Consider the following 21,435-nt stretch of genomic DNA (forward strand, 5'->3'; position numbering starts at 1 on the left):
TGCAAGGCCCAAATGCGTCGGTGGAATGTGCAAGGAAAGAAACTGTATTTTAGTACCACACATCGAGTAGCTACGCTCGATGGGATGAGGGGCTCACTGATATAAGAGGTCGCGGGTGCTCTGTATACACACGCTAGCTATTTGCAACCCATTGCTCGGTAGAAAACTGAAGACCGGACCGAATTTTCGGTTAACCAAAATTTCGGTTTGCTGTTTTGAGTGGCTATTTTCGGTTTTTAGTTTCGCTAACCGAATTTGACGAAAAACCGAATAGTATAAACCGAATTTTCGGTTTCTACCGAATGCCCACCCCTACTGACGAGGTAAGCCTCCGGAAAGTGCTTGACGACAGAGACGTCGTCCGTCAGAGCGCCCAGCTCGAAGGCGATGGCAGCAGCGATGTCCTGCGTGCTTGCCCGCAGGTCTCGGTCTAACCACGCAACCATCGCGTGCGAGCCCAGCAGCGTGGCCTCCTGATGCATGGCAGGCGACCCGTGGATCACCGTGAACACCTCCGCAGGCCTCTGCGAGTGGTCGCCGGACCAGGCCATGACTGGGTCGGGGCGGGACGGCGCCGCAGGCAGGGGGCGGCGGATGGGCGGCGCACGCACAGGGGTCGGATGCAGAGGACGCGCGGGCGAGGCGCCCGGTCGAAGATGCGGAGCCGGCTTGTTGGAGCAGAACTTTGCACGGTGGCCTGGTTGGAAGCAGCGGCGACAGACAATCTGGTTTCTGCACTTGGCTTGGCGATGGCGGGGCATAAGACAGCGGAAGCAGAGGTTTTTAATCCACTCTGGAGTGGCCTGGCGGGGCTTCAATGGCGGGGCTTCAATGGTGCGTCTGGCAAAGCCGCCCGGCGCGGCCGACGGGACGCGACGGTGACCCAGCCCCCCGCGTCTGCAGCCTCGAGCCCCGCGGGCGCCGCGCACGTTGAATGCGCCTCCAGAGCACAGCCGCCCTCGCCTTGGACGACATCGGCCCAGCTACCTGAGTTAATGCGCGCCCTCGGGCCAGCGGGCACCGCGGCGGCATTGAAGAAGGGGGCAGCATGCTTGGCCTCCCCGCCTTGCAGCTCAGGAGGCGTCTCTGGAACCACGGACACCCCCCGCGGGTCGCGCGGCGGCCGACCAGGAGGCGGAGAAGGAGGGGTGGCTAGCTCCCGATCCAGATCCAGCGCAGGGAAGGGCCGTTGCCCAACGGGCTGGGGGGAGGGGAAGCCCTAGAGCAGCGCGGGCGGGGCGACGCCCAGGCGCGAAAGCCGAGGCGAGCCAGATTGGGTGGCCAGCGGCGTCGGAGCGGCAGCCGCCGGGGAAGGCTGGTGGACTACGGTGGTGGGGCGGCGGCTTTCGTGAGAGCGCGAGCGGGGACGAGCCATGGTCTTAATCTTCACGCGCGTGCGGATGGACAAAGTATTTTAGATGTCACATGCTCACAGCACCACCTGCTCCACAATCCACACGATACTATGAGGCTGTTTGGTTTGTGACTATAGTTGCCCCATGTTGCCACACCTAAGGTTAGGCAACTTTGACCAACTTAGGAGGGTGTTTGGTTCTAGCCTTACCTTAGGCGATATACTTTTTGCCACACTAGGGCCCCACATGACATACACTCAAAAAGTGCGGCAAGATTCCATTAGGCTTGCCAACTTGTGGCTCTCATTTTGAAGAACTAACCTTAGTCAAGTGTGGCAAGAAATGTGTGGTAAAATGTGGTACTCCTAGGCCTAGAACCAAACAGCCCCTATAATCCATATGCTTCGCCCGTTGTGCACCGCGAGGTGCTAGCCGATCGATCTAACGGACGTGATGAGGCCGCACGAGTGCATGCATGGCTAGGCTAGGATAGGCAGGGGCGGACCCGGACTAAAAACTGACCGGGGGCACTCATCAATAAGAAAACTCAAGAAGGCTTATAAACCTCACATTATGTTGTACACAAATGCTTTCTTCGATCCATATTAATTGTCGAGTGAGCCACAATCAATATGGATCTAAGGGAGTAGCAGTTTCCAATAAGTCATAAGATACTTCAACCAAGTTCTAAAAAAAATACTTCATCCAACAGAGTCATGGCGAGTTTATCACTAAAGTGAACATACCTTATAAAAAGAGTTTATATATCAATAGTACATAGATTGAAAAAGAGAATATTTGTCTCTAACGTAAATGCCGCTACCTGCAAAGAAGAAACACATATTTGGATTATCTGCTTAAATGCTAATGCCGATGGTAAACATGTAAAAGATGCAACGTATTAGACCATTACATTTCCACGCGATGATCTTTCATTTTATGGAAACAATCAACAATCACTTCATTGGTAATTGTATCTAGCAATTCCTTTTCGACAAGGCAAATTAGGCTGCGACTCAAATAACAATCACCAATTTTGTTACGCGAAGCATTTTTCACAATCTTCATAGCTGAAAAACATTTCTCAACAGTGACAACGGCAACGAGTGGTGGCGTTACCATCTCTTTATTTCTTTATCAAATACGTACTTCTCCATTATCTTCCTTCTTCCCTGCCAAATCATTGAAATACTAACTGTAAAGAGTTTAGATAAAAGTATGCTAGTATCAGCAGACTAGCACGCGGGTACTAGTTCTGTATTAGTACATCCGAGAGTAGAAAATCCAGTCTCAACAGAATGGCTTCCCAGATTGAATTTCATAGAAAATTTGATTATAACAAAGCATGCTACTGTGTTCAAAAAAGAAAAAGCATGCTACTAGCAGGCTAGCACACTGCACGTCTGCACACAAGTACTAGCACTATTCTCAAATCCTAGAAAATGACCTAGCAGTTCTATACTAGCTACTCTGATGTAGTGTGTCACATTTTAATCCTATCAAATTTGATTAGAAAAAGTACATGGCTAATAAGACTAGCAGTTCTATACTAGCACAAACAGAATTTTTGCATTTGATTTGACAAGAATCAAAACCAGAAATCCAAAAAAGAAAAAAAAAATCCTTTCACGACTGGATCAGCTCAAGAAGAACAAACCTAGTTTCAGAGTTCGCCAGTTGAGGATGAGGGATGAGGATGATGAGCAAGGGAGTGACCAGCCTCCCGTGACCTACGTAGGCAGGCCGGCCGCCGGCGGCGGCGCGCGGCGGACTCTGCGGAGCAACGGAGGGCGATCGTGGCAGCAGGCGGCGGTCGAGCCGACGGTTCGTTTGGTTTGTATAATTATTAATTTCCAGCAAGAATCGACGCAGCTGTGCCGCCTCGCCTTCCAATTTAATCGCTGGAGCAGTGAAAATCGGGGATCGCTCCTGCACGCACGCCAGGCCTACCTTCCTTGAGTTTATCTTTCCTGGGCTTTAGCAAGAGAGTGGGGCACCAGACCTGGGCCGACTGGGGGCCTTGCTGGGCTAGTACTGGCCATATAAAGGGAGGCTCAAAAATTGAGTGGGGTCGCCCCCACTCGCCTGAACGTGTGTCCGCCCCTGAGGATAGGATAGGAGGTGGCAGCAGCAGGTCAATTCGTTGCACCAACCCCTTCCTACCCTACCATAGCAGGCACCGCCTGCACGTAGTACGCCAAGACGAAACTCTCCCGACTTTTCACACGTCTCTCCTATGACAATCGGTTTCTTCAGCCCTGTGCCCACCGAGTTATTACAGTAGCTAGCTAGCTAGCTAGGATTGGAGCATGTCCGGTGGTTGATGGAGCTTGTTTGGTAGACAAAGGCAAAGTATACGTAGTACGCCTAGTAACTGTCATTTTGTTGGTCCAGTCAAATGTGGAGAGAAAGAAAAATGTGCGTGTGCGAAAATGCTGAGTACTTGCGTACAGCCTCTAGAACGAGTGAATTGCAAAAAACCACCACATTTGGGGCATCATTTGCGGAAAACCACCAGGTCACTAATTTTTTTCAAAAATCACCGCGGATTCGGTAAACATTTTGCAAATAGCACTGATCAGGTGATCTGGCTCATTTGATCACTTTCTGACAAGTGGGACCAGATTGTAAGAAGCTGACTTGGCAAAGTTTTGACAGACACACCCCTGAATTGTAAAAAGAAAAGCAATCAGACCCTCCTCCCCCCTGCCTCGATCCCGTCTGGATCGGGAGAGGCCCCGAGCTGCCCAACCCCCGCGCCACTCCGTCGCGGTGGCGGATGACCGTGGTGCACCATGCCGCCACTGCTCCGCCACGGGCTAGCTCCACCGCGTTCTCCGCTAGCTCCGGTCGTTGCTGCGTTCAATTAGGCGGCTACCTCGTCGGCCAACGCCTGTGCAAGCTCGTGGACTGTGCGGAGGCTGGGACCAGGGCGCCCGCGTTTATGGTGGAGCGCAGGTCAGTAGGGAGGAGGGAGCAGGAGGGGAGAAGGGTCAGACGAGTGGCGGAGGGAAGCTCGCCGGAGTAGCGACGTCGTTTTTCCCCGTCCACCCAGGCCCATCCCCAGCTCCCGCTCGAGGTGCTGCACAAGCACGAGCTTGTAATCTAGCCGGTGGCCAAAATTAATCCAACAGCTTGCGTGCAGGTGTGTGTGCGTGCGCATCTGGTCGAGAAAAATCAATCAACCTGCTGGCCGGCTAGCTTGGCTAGCGTCTGAGCGAGGTGGGGGCTGTGGGCCTCCGCAGAATCCAGCGCTGTCGACATGGCCGTGGTTGGGCTGGCAGCGGTTGGGCAGGTAGGGGCGAGGTGCGCACACGATTGCTGCAGGCGGACGAGGCCATCATCTGGGCACGACGGCGCAGGACATCGACGGCGACGTCGTCAGGTTGGAGCAAGGCACGGCGGGTGGGCTTCCTGCGGCGGCGACGGGAGCCGGCGGGGGCGGCGCAGTTGGGTGAGCAGGGGATTAAGAGTAAGGGGTTGATTGCTTTTTTACTTTTAGATTCAGGGTCTGTATGGTATTTGTTTGCCAAGTCAACTCTTGACAGCCGGGCCCCACTTGTCAGAAAGTGATCAAATGAGCCAAATTACCTGATCAGTGCGATTTGCAAAATGTTTACCGAATCCGCGGTGATTTTTGCAAAAAATTAGTGACCTGATGGTTTTCCGCGGATGAAGCCCCAAATATGATGGTTTTTTGCAATTCACTCCTCCAGAACACTGTAAACCACGAAGACAATTGTTTCTCTTGTTACTTAGTCCTACTCGACGTCAGACGATGATTAAGCATACGGTTGTTCTTAATTATACATGCACCAAAACAACAGGCAGTTACTGGCGGCTAAGTAGTGACCAGCATTGTGCTGCAAGTCTTGCTGCGGGTCCGGGATATAAAATTCGAGAAAGTGATATCCTGGTTGGTGAAATGTGACTGCATCTTTGACCATTTGAACCTACCTCTTTTCTGATAACGAAGGTCGGAGAATCGTGAGGCCATCACCACACGGATGCCATGCTCTAGCTTTTGCTAGTATAGTTTCTCAGGCTGTTCTTCGATTCTGCGACAATGGCGCCGGGCTCCACCTCACCGTCTTTTCACACACGTGCTCAGGGACGCAAAGCTAGAGTGACACCTGCTGACGTGGATATGATGTTCGCCGGCAGTTGCTCCTTGCTCCCTCTGCATGATCTGAATTGGTAAAATACAATAGTTGTATTCGCCGGTTCGTGATCTGGTCTGGTGATGAGCAGGATATGGAAGTTTATAGATGTCTAGAGTACTTTGAGGTTAAATATTGTCGGGGCTCAGGATCAGCAAATGCATATGAAAGATTTCAAGCCTCTTCACGCAATATCGAGGCGGACCCAAGACGAAAATATCCCGCTGTCCCGTGTACATATCAATCTCAAACAATAATATATATAATGTTAATAAGTTTTATGATCAAACATGACTCGATTCAGATAAAATGCTTACCAAGTAAGAAGTCTCATTTCAAATATCATCGAAGATTGAAAAGTAAAGCACAAAATGCTTCAAACCATGAAACATTACGCTCAGGAGTGGAAAAATACATGCTAGATGTCGATTGCCTCAAAAGAAAATCACTTAGTTAGTAGCATATCAAAGAAAACTGTTTATTCCGATGCAGAAAAATAAAAAAACAATAATTTTTTAAAATGATTTCGTGTGTTCTTCTTAGAAAATTTATAGAGCTTCCGTACATCTGATAGCCCAACATCCTCATCTTGTATTAGGGCACTCCTTTTTTTTCGAAATGTTTCCATCTTCTATTGTAATTGGATGATTGTCAGTCCAACGTTATGCTAGATGAATTATATTTGCACCAAGAAAATTAGAACAATAAAATCATATATATGTTTCCTTGAAAAAAAATCATATATATGTGACGATAATTCAATTCAAAGCCCGGGCTCATCTACATCCGGTGAACAGTAAAATTGAAATAAATAGTAAAATGTTCAAACAAATCTGATTTTTTTTTGCATGAAAGATGCTTGAGTGCGCCGGGTGCGTGCAAAAACTCGTGGGCAACCAACATTCAAGGAGCTCGCGCCAGAAAAGAAAAAATCGGCTACAAGCAGCTCATGTTTTCAAACTTTTTCACTGGCCTGAAATTTGTCTTTTTAAGTTTCCTAGCATTTTTTGGAGGAGTTAATTACACTATTAATACATAAACTTGCACGGTGAGTACAAATTCATACATAAAGTTGTAAAATGACACAAATTAGCCCTATAACTTGTGTTTGGGGTACATTTAAATACATTTTCGTTAGTGGATGTTAACTCTCAGTTAACTTTGCCTACGTGGCACGCCAGCGAGGCCGGGCCCGCACTCTTATTTGTGGGTCCGACCTGTAAGTTGCAAAAGAAGAATAAATAGAAAGATAAAATTGCGCAGCAACTGCAGCTGACGTGAGAAGTAGAAGTAGGTACCTATGTCTATATCACTTCCAGAGCTTTTCGTTTCTTCTTCCATAATTTTGGAAACCGAGCCGACTAGCCTTTCGGTTCAGATTTTTACCGGTCAGACCGCCGGTCTACTGGTCAATCAACTTGTTTCTAGGCACTAAATAAAAAGAGATCAAATACCACCAGTTTCTATAATTATTATTTTTTAGAAAATATTTTCTATAAATGATTTTTTTAGACAATGATATGGTATCTTGGGTGTGATGGTTATTGGGCCAAACCTGAAGGCGATTACTGTAACGACCTAGGATCGTATCAAAATCCATGTGAACTAATTTCTATTATAATTTATCTGCACGCGTATGGCTTATTCAGCGCCCTGGTTTTTACCCCGGTTTATAAAAAAAGTCTATTCAGATGGTTCAAACTCGTTCAATAGTAGAATACAAAGAAACAAATTCTCCAACGTAGATAAAACAATTCTGCCGGTTCAAATAATAGAATGTGAAAATCTTTTGTTCCAGACCTTTCCTAAGATATATAAACATGTGTATCTAAATGCAACTAAGCAAACAGAAAGCGGCTCATTGGCTTGTGCAACACTCCCTATGCGGGAGCTTTCGAGATCGAGTTTAGGCAGCAACAGTGCTACATTATTCTTTTTTTCTTTCTCTTTCTCACTTATAGGTGGGACCCACAAATAAGAGAGTGCGGGCCTGGGCTCGCTGGTGTGCCACGTAGGCAAAGTTAGCAGTGAGTTAACTGTCACTGACGGAAATGTATGTAAATGTACCTCAAACACAAGTTGTAGGATTAATTTGTGTCATTTTTCAACTTTATGTATGAATTTGTACGCATCGTGCAAGTTTGTGTACTAATAGCGTAATTAATTCTTTTTGGAGGTGGACGTGCTTCGGTGGGCCACGGACCTCCGGTCGTACCGGCCCATGTAATAAGGGGGCCGTCCCTGGGCAGGGAGTGCAGCACATATGCCTGCCCGGAATGATCCGCGTAGTTGGCGTGCCTGGCTGAGAGACATGCAGCTATTGTCCACGAGATTTGTGCTAGTAAGCTAGATTTTTTGATGTGTGATTTCATGTATGAGAAAAGGTCTTTCGAGGTTGATTGCTTAGCTAAATTTCTTGGTCTTTAGTTGTTGAAAGGCATGTGTGGTTCCATCAACCGAGAGCAACTAGTTAACGAAGCGAGCGCTTCTGGAGCACTCCGCGCATGACAAGTATCGCGCGCGGAGCGCTCCCGCGAGGGAAAACCAGTTGGCGCGGTTGGTTTCCGGTTTTTCCCTTCCGGTTTGTGATTTTGTGCATTTTGCAGTTTGACCCTCGAACTATCAGAATTTTTCGTTTTCCCTTTCCGCGCGAAAACACAAAGAAAATACCAGTTCGCGCGGTTGGTTCCCTGTTTCCCTTTCTCGTTTCCCTTTTTTTTCCATTATATTTCCGCGTAATGGAGATTTATGGGGTAGTTACGGACGGGGACAACCAACACTATCAAATGTGACCTTTCAAGTAAAGAAAAAAGCAACTTTTTAATGTAAAAAGGCAGTCTTCAGAATCATTCAATCGTGTGACTTCTTTATAGGCACAGGTGAACACTAGGAGAGGCACGGGTGTTTAACTTTACTAAATTGAAGAAAAGCGCCTCCGGCTCGTTTAATTTTCATAAACATCTTGAAGGGGGGCATAGGTCGAAGTGTGTGTTGGTTGTGCGACGTGCTGGTTCGTGCGGCGCGTTGTACCTCGTGGTGTGACACGGCGCCTCCGGCGCGAGGGAACCTCCGGCTCGTTTAATTTTCATAAACATCTTGAAGGGGGCATAGGTCGAAGTATGTGTTGGTCGTGCGGCGTGCTGGTTCGTGCGGCGCGTTGTACCTCGTGGTGTGACACGGCGCCTCCGGCTCGTTTAATTTTCATAAACATCTTGAAGGGGGCATAGGTCGAAGTGTGTGTTGGTCGTGCGGCGTGCTGGTTCGTGCGGCGCGTTGTACCTCGTGGTGTGACACGGCGCCTCCGGCGCGAGGGAACCTCCGGCTCGCCTTCGGCTCGTTTAATTTTCATAAACATCTTGAAGGGGGGCATAGGTCGAAGTGTGTGTTGGTCGTGCGGCGTGCTGGTTCGTGCGGCACGTTGTACCTCATGGTGTGACACGGCGCCTCCAGCGCGAGGGAACCTCCGGCTCGCCTTCGGCTCGTTTAATTTTCATAAACATCTTGAAGGGGGGGCATAGGTCGAAGTGTGTGTTGGTCGTGCGGCGTGCTGGTTCGTGCGACGTGTTGTACCTCATGGTGTGACACGGCGCCTCCAGCGCGAGGGAACCTGATTGTTTAATTTTTATATAGCAGGTCGTGCAAAAGGCAAGCTGCTTTGTTTCGAAAGGCACGGGTTTGAAGCATGTGCAGTCACGTCTGCTTAAGAGCTAGGCTTTTGTTGAGGATATATAGGTTTGTGCGTGCATTCACATGTGTGCATACTACGAAGGCATTGGTATGTTGCCTCTGGAGGCACGGGTTTGAAGCATGTGAAGTCACGTGAAGTCATTGATATGTTGCCTCTAGAGGCACGGTTTGAAGCATGTGAAGTCACGTGTGCGTAGGAGCTAGCCACGGTTGAGGCGTTCTTGGTATTTGTGTGTGTGGATATTGCCCGGATGCATGGTGACCCAGGCTTTGGTGGCACAAGGCCATGTCACCTCTGTTGGCACGGGAGGGTGGTCTCCAGAGTCACGCGTAAGGGTATGTGTGTGTGTGAATATTGCGCGGAGGCATGGTGACCCAGGCTTTGGTGGCACAAGGCCATGTCACCTCTGGAGGCACAGGAGGGTGGTCTCTAGAGTCACGCGTAAGGGTTCGTTCTGGGAGTCACTGCTGTCGTACTAATAAAAAGAGCCATTGTTGTTTATAGTTTACTGGCACTCTCTGATGATGTAAGAGGCACCGTTGTCGAAATAGTTCTCTTTTCAATATGAACACATAATTTCTAACTACATTACATAGAAATGTGAGTTATTGATAAACTGTTTTCTCATGTCTAGATAGAATTAGCCTCGCAGGCTAAATCAAAAGTTTTAGTCTTCATTTTTTCTGAAGATCTTGCTAATCTCGTCACCCATTTCATTAGCTTTGATCTGATTCATCTCGCTACTTAAGAGAATGTACATTGCCTCTGCCCTCCAGTCTTCGACCTCATCCTGTGAAATTTTGCCGAGAAGAGAAGTATATTATTAGAGTTTGTGCATATAAGCTGTTTATAAGTAAATATATATAAACTTACTGTCAAATCTTCCAGGTCTTCGACAAAATTTTCACCATTGTAGTGAATGCAAGCTTTAAACACATCAAATGTTGATTCTCCCTTTTCTACCACTGGAACATCTTGCACGGTATGAATCTGCCATCTTATTTTGTTTGGATTCATTGTTTGTTCAAGTATGGTGTTGAAGACTTCTTTAAACCTAGGTACCTGGGAATATTGCATTTTGTAAGTAATTGCTTTAATATTGCAACTAGTAAAACTGAAAAAATTGTTATGTATAAATGCTTACGATTGCCGACTTATGAACATGATATTCCTGAAACTGTCTTTCTCTTTATTTTTTAGCATCTTCATTTTCCTGAAGAACTCGAGATGCATCTTTTAGATCCAATTTATCCATGTCTATCTTTTCTTTCTCAAATTCCTATGGAGTCGTTTCTCGAGGATCAATAATGTGAACTTTGTGTTTGTATTTGTCCAGCACATATAGTACATAGCGGTCATGCTTCTCCATTGGAATGAATATCTGCGTACAAAATACTTGTTGCTTAGATGATAGTTTAATATAAAGTAATTTAATAGAACGCATATTTTATGATTTTGTCATGGAGGAAAGGGTTGTTACCATGTTTGCTGTTGAGAGCTTTTTGCGTTGATTTTCCTTGAGATACATGGGAACCAGCTGATTCTTTGTTTTTTGTAATTCATTTTTAAATTTTGTAATACTAGTTTTGTGTTTCTTTAAATCCAATATATGCTGCAAACAATATTTATGATGAAAAAAACTGTTAGAAAAAAGAGCTGTGTAACAATATAAAAAGAGTAGGTGTTGCAATATAGACAATATTTTGCTTTTTAAAAGTTTACCTCTGCAAAGTTTGGGCCTAATATTACTCTGTCACTCTGTTTTGAATCTTGTCTGCTTTCCCAGATTTCTGCTATGTCATCGAGGACCCTCTTTTCCATATGATGTGGTATGTTCGTCTGTGCTGGTCTTGGACCAAATACTGCCTTCAGTTGGGCTCCAGTAAGTTGCGTGCTTTCACTGTCCCTGCGGATGCGCCTAAATATAGTTTTGCTGCGACAGGGAGATAAAATAATTTTGGAGGTCACGGTCAGTGAGAAACAGATTTTTACATTATTTTTGGCCTTTGTCCAACTATTTTGAGGTGCAATAGAAAATAACTCACTTTTTGTATTCCTCCTGCCAGCTGTCGCTCATGACTAGATGAAAGAGGTCGGACGCTTCCTTTGTGTGTTGGAAGCAATGAGAATGTTTTGGGTATGGACTGGTGCTTCGTCTTTTTTTCCTTTTTGTTTCATCTGTTTCTGTCAGCGGAAGCAGATATGTAATATGTAAGCTTTCATGATACGAAAGACATTGGTGAACCGTGGGATGGGTAGGTTATTACAAAAAAAAGATAAGTGGAAATGATTTTCTTACCTTTGTTGGTGGAAAAGAACTTTGAAGTTTCTGGTTTGAATTCTTTGATTCTTCCAGGTAGATCCTCGCACTTTACTTGGTTTGTTTCACCAAATATGGATGTAAAAAGGAACTCTGGTTTCCACTCGGCATCTACGTTGCTTTGCTGCATGGAGATCATCGGATATTCTTTTATTTTTCTTTCATGAGATAATTGAAGTATTCAAGTAGTGCTGCTTGTAAAAATTAAAATTGTTGCTCTCGTACTATTCACTCACATCGAAATCCTCATCATCTTTTATGAGATCAATGCCATTCTAGTATTTTGCAAATTGAACCATGAAGTGTCCGCATTGGGTACCCTGCTGTTTTGGCACGCAAATTCTGTTAGGTGTTTCTGCTATCCTCGACCAGTTCGGTTCGCTGTTGGCTCGTAGCCATAATGCTTCTTCATGAGTGCGTGCATCCTTTTCATCTGTGATTACGGTTTGGTGTTATTGTTGGGTTTTGGCATTAAACAAGGGAATGCAGGAATTGGAAAACCAATTAGAAAACAAGGTTGAATTGACGTACCAGTTTTGGGTGATCCTTATGGTGTGTTTTCCATGTAGTTTTTCCGTCTCCGTCTCTGTAATTCAGTGAGTCAAGTATTTTGATGGAGCTCGTGTACTTGTTGAGCACGTACAGTGTGTAGTGTTTAGCTGTGTTGTGAGGTATCATAATCTGCGGTGTTTGGAGACAGAGTGAGTTAAAGTTCATTCTTTTTAGGAGAATTAAATGACATGTAAATGTGCAATCTGTAGGAAAAATGAATTATGTTTGTATATTTCTATTAACTTACTAGCTTTTTCTTTAAAAGTTCCTTCCCTGTTACAAGGGGTGCAAACTGTTTCAATGCTTCGTCCTCATTGAATTCTGCTAGTCCTCCTTTTTCTCCAATTTTAACACCGAGCACGATCTGCGACCAAAAAGTTTTCTACTTTTTAGTTCAATCTTTGTAATCATTGAAATGATGCAAGTGTTTTTTTGTCAAATTGGACTTCATACGTTTGCAAATTCTACGGGAAGTATGGCTTTATCAGTTGTGTTGTATTGTTACTGCACTGTCCATTCTTTGAACAATGCGTTTGCGATGGAGCCCTCCATCTGTCCATTATCTCCTTTCTGTAGCTGTTCCATTATTTGTTTTCCTGTAATCCAATCGGGTCGCTTCGACCTAATATGTATGTTTACACTGCAAGCAGAAAAAGTTTATACATTAGTTAGGTTTGTTTAAAAAGGGGCAACATTTCTTTGTTTTTTTGTTGTGACAAGAGAAAGTACTTACTCTCCGCATTCGTCCTGTCCTTCTTTGCTGAATAGGTATTCATGAAGTGCTATGGCTTTGTTCATAAATTTGAAATCTCCTGGGACAAAAGTAGGAATCATGATTTTTCCATGGAGCCTTCTTGAAGGCTTTACCGGTCTCTTCTTGACTGAGATTTTCTTGTCTGAGCCATTCTCAGATGATTGAGGCATTGAATGTTCTCCTGATTCTTGCTGCAAGATTGTCAGATACGGCTTGGCATCTTTGTCGAATTCATAGCTTTCATGGTCATTCAGCCATGTTTTGATTACGTCGAATTCAACGCCCATCTTTACATGCTCGTCGTATTCGTCTAGTTGGAGCGGGTTAAGGCTTGAAAGAAATTCATGAACTTCTTCTTGCTTTTCCATTGTTTTGGGTTTTAGGAAGTCTAAAGAGATGGTGCTGGAGGTGCCTTGCTGATTGCTTGTTGAGCCTGTTTCTTCTTGAAGAAGAACAGGCTGTTTCTTCTGCTCAGAAACCTGCTGTTGTGTATTTGGTGCGTCATTGCTTCTGACATCCTCTTTTAAATCAGTGCCAGTTAGTTGCTCTGTGCTCGGGATATTGCTATTGATATTTTGCTCGTCCGTTCCATCTTCAGCATGGTGTGGTATCTTGTCGTCTAGTGGTGGTTGATGTGGTTCTATTGGTGGATCCTTTTCTTCGTGGTCTGTGCAAGATTCTTGGGCGACGGCGTGGCTGCTGACATCCATAACCTCTTTGTGTTTACTGGATATATCAATAACTTCATGCTCTTTTGTGGTTGTCGCATGCATAATATGTTCTTTTGGCTCTGGATTTGGCGGAAACTCTTCTAGTACGCAACATTCTGTCTGTTGCATTTCTTTGTCTCCCATATCGACTTCATACTTCAGCATATCTGTTAGAATCAAAAAATAATAATTAAAAAATACTTCTTCTAGTGTGACAAAATTGTAAGGATTAGTTTCTGAAAAGACTAACCTGTTGTACACTTGATTAATGAAAGTTTAGTATTCCCTCTATGTTGACTGATTAGTTGATATAGAATTTTTTTCCTCAACTCTGGTACTTGTTCTGGCTCTAAGTTTGCTGTTGTTCCATCATTGGAGTAGTGCTTCAGGTTCATGTACATATAGAATGCGCAGTCCATTCTGCATGTAGAGGAATGGTACTAGTAAGATTGTTGCATTCAAGAAACAGAAAGAAGAGAAGTGTTGGAGCAATGATAGTGGTAATTGTTGCATTGAAAAGACGAAAGAACAGAATTATTTCAGTAATTGTAGTATTGAATCTTGCATTGAAAAAAAGAAAGAAGTGATATGTTGGAAGTGTTTACGTGTCTTCTCCTTGAAGTGGCACCTGCAGTTTGACCCTTTTGAAATGGTCGATGCTTTTTTGTGAAAGCTGTAGCTCTGTGCTTATGTGCTTCCATATTTTCATTAATTTGCTGGTTACATTGTTGAAGAATTCTATTGTGCCTGGATATGCAGTTGAAGAGTCAAGGAGTTCAAAGCGTTGTTTTTGCATGTTAACTGTAATGGTGAAGTAATGACTTGTATTTTCGTCTTGCTCAAACTCGTGCAACGAACATGGTAGAAGGAACTGCAAAACAAAAAATAAAAAGAAAATATTTGGAAATCTTCTTATATTTAGAAACATAAAATAAAAAGAGAACTTTTGCATAACATATACGCAAGCTGATCTGCTTACCATGTTATAATCTTGCAGTTTTTCTTCTTCTTGCATGTTGAAAAATGATGTAAGCCTGGCATGTAGTAATTTTTTTCTAATGTGTTCTTGATCATTATTTCTGTAGCACATTGGATCTTCGTCGCCGGCTTCCTTTATTGAGTGCTGCTTGTTTTGTCACAGGTACACAAATGGAATTTGTCAGTTCAGTTATAGGGGAAGTTTATCTATTTATAAATTCATATATATTGTTTTAAACATGATTCTTTTGCCATGATCTTTACTTACATTGTTGCTTAACGACAGAATCTTTCTCCCTGTGCCATTTAGTTGTTTTCTCAAGATTGTTAGCATGGGCTCGATTGCTTCGGTGCGTACTGATTTACCGACCTTGAAACTTTCGGCGACATGGCCTAGATTGACATCAAACTTGTTCGTTGTAATGAAAAGCTCATCCCTGCAAAGTATATTTAGAAAAATGTTTTAGTTTACACATGATACAGTCAAAATGATCGTGTGTAATAATGTGTTTTGTGTTAGTTGCATGAACTTACGTTTCTCTCTGTGTCCATGGCTTGCATACATCGTTGTACAGGTCTTCGATGGCTTTGTTGACGGAATCACTATGTTTGTCCCCTTTCTCCATTGTGCCTGCAATGATTTTGAATTTAATGTAAATAATTCCAAGTCACAAGATCACATGATAGCAATTAAGTTTCTATTGTCTTGCCTGCTTCGATGCTGGAAGATATGTCCTGTCCAGTGTTGTTCCTTTCTTGTTCTCCTTCTGCTTCTTGCGGCATGTTATGTTCTTCTTTTTGCGCTGTACCCTTTTGTTCAGTTTCTGCTCTATCCTCATTTGAGTCGTCTATGTCTTTCTTAGCATCATGTTTTTCCTTGTCAACCATCGTGTCTTGCTGGTGGTCTTTTCCGTCTTGTTTTTCAGTCTCGACCTGGTTGGCACTGACCTCTCTGCCGGGGGAATTGGCATCGTACGACGGTGTAGGGTTTTCTTCGACGGTTTCTACTTCTTTATCTGGAACAATGTGTGTGTCTGCTTCATTGCTTGTATCTCTGTGGTCGCCTTCTTCATGTTTCTGCGTTATCATTGAAAAAGCATTGAAATAATTTAACTTGCTACTTTATTTTAATTATATCAGCTATTATGGGAAAATAGCAAAGCGTTCGGTGCGTTGTTTGAGCTATTTTGATTGTGATTAAGTCGTAATTTTGTGGAAACATTTTGTGCAACTTCACCTGTAGAGCTGTCGTTCGTGATGCTGACTGTTCCACTCGTTCTTCGTTGAGTGTAGTTTCTTGGGTATCCTCCTGTTCTTTGTTTTGGTGTTCATCGTCGCTGTAATGGTTTTTGTCTTGCAGCTGTTCAATCATAAATTTGAGTTCTCATGGAACTACCTTATATTTTCATAGAATCAGGTTATGTAACTTTACCTCCTCAATCGTTGCTGCTTCTGTTGTCTCTGCTACTATTCTCGTTGCTGCTGCTGAATGTTGTGCTTGTTCTTCGTTGAGTGGAGGTTTTTGGGCATCTTGTTCTTCTTTCTTTTGTAGTTCATCGCCGCTGCCGTCGTTTTTGTCTTGTAGCTTTTGAAACACACAGGTGGCCAAGTGGCAGTGCATTTGAGGTTCCACATAGCTATTTTATACATTGATAGGATCAACGTATGTAACTTTACCTTTTCGGTCGTTGTCGCTGCTGCCGTCTCTGCTGCGTGTTTTTCGGTGAGTGAATATTTTGGGGCTTGGTCTTCTGTTACGTTGATGTCTGCCTTTTGAAGAACATGTTGCCCTTCTTCAGTGCCCTCCTTTTGCTCATTGGTCTCCTCTCTCTGCGATGCAGGAAAGTAGTGAAATGTCAAATGCGTGTTCTTGAACTATAAGTTCATGAAGAGGTATTATGTGTTTTCACCTCTGTATTTGTTGTTGTTACTGTTGATTCTTCGTTCAGTGGTGGTTTTGGGTCCTTCTCTTGCTCTTTATTTTGCTGTTCATCGTCACTGACCTTGTTTTTTTCTTACAGCTATTCAAACATAGAGGTGGCAAAGTGAGAGTCCATTGGAGTGAATACAGATGTGGTAGGTTGGAGTTTATTTGATTGTGCATGCAGCAATTTTATAATTTCATAGTTGCAGGTTTCGTAAGTTTACCTTTTCAGTCGTTGACGCTGCCGCTGTCTCTGGTACCTGTTGTTTGGTGAGTGAATTTTTGTGGCTTGGTCTTCAGTGGCATTATTGTCTATCGTTTGAAGAACATGTTCGGGTTGTTCATTGGGCTCCTCTGGTTGTGTTTGATGGTCTTGATTGTTGATGGTTTCTTGAGCTTCTTGTGCTTGCACCAACACAAAAAATATTTAAGAAATGGGTGCATTTCTGACTGTTCAGTTACAATTTTTTTATAAGACCTCTATCTCTGGAGTTGCAGGACTGTCTACTGCTTGTACTACGGCTTCTCCTTGTCTTGTGTTGTCCTCTAGTTTTTCTTGTTGAATGTCTATGCCAGTGCTTTTGCTTGCTTCCTCTTCCTGTTTAATAAAAATTGAAATTATAGATTGAACTTCATTTGTGTCTGAGCTTTGTAACCTCACCTCTTCAGATGTTGTTGTTTGAAGTTCTTGATCTTCGAGATCAGCGTATTCGTTTGTTTCCTGCATTTGTTCAAAGAAAAGGGTGAGACATCCCTAATAATCTTTGTATTGCCCTGGTGGGGTGTGTTAGGTAGTTCAGACATCATAAATATTTTGAAAAGTGGTTGTTGTTGTTGAATTTTTACCTCCGTGTTGATGACGGGGTTATTCGTGCCTGCATCTACTGTTTCTTTGTCAGGTATAACAGTCTCTTGTTTCTCATCGGTTGGGATGTCTTGGGATTTCTCCTTTGTACTCGTGATGGTGATCTGCAATGTTGTGGCGCTGGAAATCTCTTGTACACAAAGTTCTTGTTCTGTGACGCCTTCGTCTGTTTGAGCTTCACTATGGGTTTCAATTTCAACACGGGTTGTCTCTTGGCCTTGCAGTGCTTGTGATACCTGGAGATCAAACAATATGAGTTTGCGGTTCACTTTCTTTCCTGCCATTTATGAGTTTTCGGTGTGGGTAATAGTGGGCTATGGAAGTTTACATCCTCTTCGTTGTTTTCTTCTTCTTCTTTGTCGTTTGTTATGCTAACGGTTGATTGTGGGTTAGCCTCTTGCATTTGGTTGGCGGGGCTGCTGACTTGATTGTTCTTCAGCTGAGCCTATATTTTGTTGGAGGTTTGTCAGTTAACTTATAACTCTATCCAGTTTTGAAAGGAAAAATGGATGTTCATACTGACCTCTTCACAGGTTCTGACGTCGATCGTATCTTGTGCTTGTGTTGGGGTAGTTGTTGTTGTAGCATTGTCTATTGTGAGGTTGCTTTGTTTGTTCCGTTCATTCGTGTTTTTGGGGTTGTTGACACCATCCTGCTATTGGAGTTCATCTTGGCCTGGCATGCTATTGGTACGTTCCTGAAAGCATTGAGGCAGTTCTTTTCAGTTGAGGTATGAAAACAGGGGTTTGCTTTAGGGTGCGTATGGCACCATGCATTACTATTTATTTACATGTTTTTGCCGCTTTATCTTGTTCTTGTCAATGCCTATGTCCCTTGATTTTGTTCTTCTCTTCCTCTCTTCGTCTTCTTCTTCTTTCTTTTTTTCTCCTTTCTCTTGGTTCTGTTGTGGCTACGATTTCATTCGTGCGGTTGGCATCGGCTAGTCTACTTGAGGCTGCTGGATCTGCTTGCTCTAGTGTCTGCAGGGTCGCGTTGTCTGTCAGGTACCTTGTGCAAACTATGTCCTGAAATTGTCTGAGTTGTTCTAATGAATCCATCAGGGCAATTGTTTGTTGCACGTCTAGGTTCTTGTTTTTTTTCATCCAATATCTTTTCCTTTTCGTTGCATTGGTGTTCAGCCCTGGTGGTTACTGCGGGTATCTATTCTGCTTCATGGAGTACTTTTTCCAACAATTTGTTTATCCTTTGGAATCTTTCTTCTGCTCCTGTGCTGATGCTTTTGTTTGGTTTCCTGCTTCCACTGGTGCCGACACGTGGTTCGCGCCGGCGTTTGGGTGGAGGTGGTAGCAGTTTGGTCGTGTTCTGGTGTTGCTGTTGTTTGCGATGTTCTCCTGCTATCTGGTGAATTGAAGACAAAGTTGATGCTGTGTTGGCATAGAAGATCCTCTCTGCTGTTCCTTTCCATGTCTGCATCGTTTTTGTGGAATGTAGTTGATTAGAATGGAAACCATTTTCAAAAAGGGAAGGACTGATTTATGTACAATATAGCTATACCTGTATTTTGCAAAATTCATAGTCATCTGGTCGTGCTTTTCCGTCCCTTTTCATGTCTGCTCTAGCTATTTTCGCTAGGTCACTCTCTTTGAGATGGTTTGCTCGTGGTAATGAGGTCTTGTCCATTGTCTTTGCAATCTTCCGCATTTCTTTTGTGTCAGTTGGCAGCAGCAGGGAGTCGAGGTACATGATTACTGGCCCCTGTGCCAAACCATTGACATGCTTTTTTGTTCTTTTCTTCCTGAGGCAAATTTCTATGTTTCTACCATATCTCGGCTCCTTCCTTAATACATTCGACGATTACCTCGCAGAAATCCATCTTTGCCATCTCTGGATAGTCCATGTCCTCTACCATTATAGCTTGTCGGGCGAAGATAGCGGTGCTTGACCCGCAGACAACGTTGTGGAAAAAATAAGGAAAAATATTTTAACTGATTTCCTGTTTGACTGTTCGTCATCTAGTTCCACCAATTTTTTTAGCTCCGTGAACAGTTCTTTTGGCTTGAAATCTGTATGTTTGAAGCCAAGGTCTGACATCAGTTCTTTCATTGAAGTTGGGCTCTTCGCTGGCCTTGGTGCTGACTTTTCCGTGCCGTTTGGGTATCCAAACACCTTGTGTATAGCTTCCTTGGTAATCTTGATTTTCTGGTCTTCGGTACCATCACCGAAGGTTATTGTCATGCTTTCTGTGTCGAGATTGTCGTAGATGTGTGCTGCAAGTGGTCTGCAGATGGAGCCCGTTATTTTGCAGTTCTCTATGCTGCCAAATCCTGCCGTCCTAATATCTTGCTTGTGGTGGTCTTTAAGTTAATTCCATGCTTTCTTGACATGAGAGAATGCTGCCCCTGCCTTGATTTGGCATTTCTCTTCGTTTGTTTCTTGCTGTTCTTCATCAACTGTTGGTGCTGCCAATTCTTTTCCGCTTGTCCTTCTCCTCTTTCTGTCCTTCTGTCCTGATTTGTTCTGTTTCAGAAGACAAAAATAAAGCGTTTCGTTAGAAAGGAACGTTAGATCCCGAGTGTTGAATAGTGGTATTCAAAATTAGTACATAAGTGTGTTTTTACATCGTCGCCATGTTCTGCGTCGCTGTCATGCTCTTCGGCATCATCGCCGTCTGTAGGAATGAAATCTGCATCATGTTCCCTGTCATCGTCATCATCATTGGTATCTGAACCTTTGCTGTTGGTATCGTCTTGTTCTTTTTCTACCCTTTGTCGTTTGTTTTTCTTCTTGCGTTCACCTTGTTTCTTCGTGGCGGTTGGTGCTGTTGGCGGGAGTACTATTAGAGGTAATGGCTGATGCTGCAAGGTACTAGTGTCGACGATGTTTTCAGCATTGTCCTTTTGCTTTTGCCTTTTTGCTCTAGGAGTAAAAACAGTGCTTGTATCTGATTTTCTCTTTTTTTTGCTTGTTGCTAGATGTTTAATCCTGTTGAGCCTGGTGTAAGTTATCATTTCTTCCGCAGGTGGTTTGTTCCTCATGTTTTGTTCTGTGTCCTTTTCTGATGAATGAGGAGACATGCTGACTGTTTCCGCGCTTTGAATATCACCGTCTTCGTGTCCTGTATAATGACCAGGTAACAAAAAATGATGTTCTTTTTGTCTGAAAATAATTGATACACATTTAAAATATATATCTTCCATGATTATGCATAAGGAATGTGAAACTCCCAAAGGGGATTTTTAGTTTTCTTTTCTTGGGTTAAGATAGGTTATTACTATTATTACCGATTGAGCTAATCAGGGGATGGAAGAAAATATTAATTATGGTTATGAGTGCAGCTGGGGAAGTGAAGTTAGGGTGAAGCATTTTCTGAGACAAAAATGCACTCTGCAGGTGATATTTCATAATGGGAGAAATATCATCAATGATAGTTGAAGATTTAGGGTGAAGCATTTTCTGAGACAAAAATGCACTCTGCAAGTTAAACTGTTTTTGATGTGCGAACATTTTTAATGTTTTCTATAAAGAAATATATAAAAAGTGGCAGGTAGTTTTATTTGTAGACATAGTTAAGTTATTGTTGTCAAGGATAGCAGTTAAGTTATTAATACCTCAATATAGTTTTTTGTAGATGGACAGTGGAGACTTTTTCTCAAACCTTTGACAGGAGCTTGCTATATTGCATGCTCTTCAGCAGGGTCTTCGTCAGTATTTTGTTGGGTTTTAGCTTCTTCGGGAGGATTTGTCATTGCTGCATAAAAAATGGGCAGGTGTTAGAAGCAGAGTCGAGTGTCACAGGAAAAAACCTGCGTGGTGTGAAAACAAATTTGCATGGATAGAGAGGCACGGGTTGTTTTACCCTAGAAGCACATGGTACACCTATTCTTTGTTTACGGTATTTCACACCAGAGGCACTTAATTTGAAAAACGGTTACATTGACGGGACAAGGGATGTAGAAAATCTCGTACGGTTATCAGTTTTGGCCTCTCAGGATGCTTGCGGGGTTTGGATCTATCGACGTATTCTAGTTATTGATGTTTCAGGTTTTTTACCTTTGAGCACAAATCGTATGGAGAAAATCCCAGGGCGGAGAGTAGTAGCATTTCTATTAAATCTCATCTCTGCGCTAGTTCAATTTGTTAGGCAAATTGATTTAGGTTATTGGAAAAC

At 43.6% G+C, this 21,435-nt stretch overlaps 1 long non-coding RNA gene across 2 annotated transcripts; it reads right to left on the bottom strand.

The window, feature by feature from the left end:
- Positions 1-2,092: 2,092 nt before the first annotated feature.
- LOC120969516 (uncharacterized) lies at positions 2,093-3,172 on the bottom strand. Of its 2 annotated transcripts, XR_005763802.3 has the most exons (3): positions 3,013-3,172; positions 2,269-2,527; positions 2,093-2,178 (listed from the first exon to the last, which is right to left on the bottom strand). It is a non-coding gene; the product is annotated as an uncharacterized lncRNA (long non-coding RNA). The 2 variants fall into 2 exon arrangements; XR_005763801.3 differs by lacking the exon at positions 2,093-2,178 and having other exon boundaries at positions 2,248-2,527.
- Between the last annotated feature and the right edge of the window lie 18,263 nt (positions 3,173-21,435).

Source organism: Aegilops tauschii, chromosome 7 (genome assembly GCF_002575655.3).
Source record: "Aegilops tauschii subsp. strangulata cultivar AL8/78 chromosome 7, Aet v6.0, whole genome shotgun sequence".
NCBI classification, from domain to species: Eukaryota; Viridiplantae; Streptophyta; class Magnoliopsida; order Poales; family Poaceae; genus Aegilops; species Aegilops tauschii.